A 1,332-nucleotide genomic window follows, 5' to 3' on the forward strand; every position below is an offset into this window, starting at 1 on the left:
AATGAAAGGAAATACACGTTACTCACCTGTACGGTGTCTTACCTGGTCTGTGAACAAAGGAAATACACGTTACTCACCTGTATGGTGTCTTACCTGGTCTGTAATCAAAGGAAATACACGTTACTCACCTGTACGGTGTCTTACCTGGTCTGTTATAAAAGGAAACACACCTTACTTACCTGTACGGTGTCTTACCTAGTCTATAGTCAAGGAAACACACCTTACTCACCTGTACGGTGTCTTACCTGGTCTGTACTGAAAGGAAATACACGTTACTTACCTGTACGGTGTCTTACCTAGTCTGTTATAAAAGGAAACACACCTTACTCACCTGTACGGTGTCTTACCTGGTCTGTAATGAAAGGAAATACACGTTACTAACCTGTACGGTGTCTTACCTAGTCTGTAGTCAAGGAAACACACCTTACTCACCTGTACGGTGTCTTACCTGGTCTGTAATCAAAGGAAATACACGTTGCTCACCTGTACGGTGTCTTACCTAGTCTGTAGTCAAAGAAACACACCTTACTCACCTGTACGGTGTCTTACCTGGTCTGCTATAAAAGGAAACACACCTTACTCACCTATACGGCGTCTTACCTGGCCTGTTATAAAAGGAAACACACCTTACTTACTTGTATTGTTGTCATTTATTAAGAAGAGAAAAAAAAACAATTTGTTTGTAAATGTTAATAAAGGTACATTTTACAATTGAAATTTTCTACGTCATAACTAAATGTTATAAAACATTTCCTTTCTGTACTCAGAAGAGGAGCCCGCTTGTGCCATGTTCCAACATTTTATTAGGCTATTGATAGCATGTGGTCACATTTTACTGCACATAAATAATGCAATTAATATTGTTTATGTGTCAACTTCTTCCAATACTTTAAAAATATTTAGGAAGTGAAACGAAATACATTTTTGTATTTGAAATAAGTTTGTACACACTGTAACAGATACTCATCTAATCAAATCCTCATTGTAACAATGTTTCTGTGATAAATAAAGATAAGAAAAGTCCAGTTTGGTGAAGAGTTATCATTATAATGTAAATAGTATTGTTAATAATAAATAGCTATGTTTTTCTAGTATTGGTTACCTGCCCCTATTCAGGTTTATAACACTAATGTGTCTGAGCCTTTTGTACATTAATTGGGCACTGAGGTGAATCAATATCCAAATTTGCACTAAGTTCCTCAAACCTGGGTAATAATAGCCAGAAAAATGACCACATTGTAAATATCAGTCAGATGATAGCACTATGAAATGAAAATCTTGTTCAGAATTCACTCTAAAATGGTTGTATGAGAAGCTATGCTACAACAGTCC

Source organism: Branchiostoma floridae, chromosome 4, assembly GCF_000003815.2.
Source record: "Branchiostoma floridae strain S238N-H82 chromosome 4, Bfl_VNyyK, whole genome shotgun sequence".
Classification (NCBI taxonomy): domain Eukaryota; kingdom Metazoa; phylum Chordata; class Leptocardii; order Amphioxiformes; family Branchiostomatidae; genus Branchiostoma; species Branchiostoma floridae.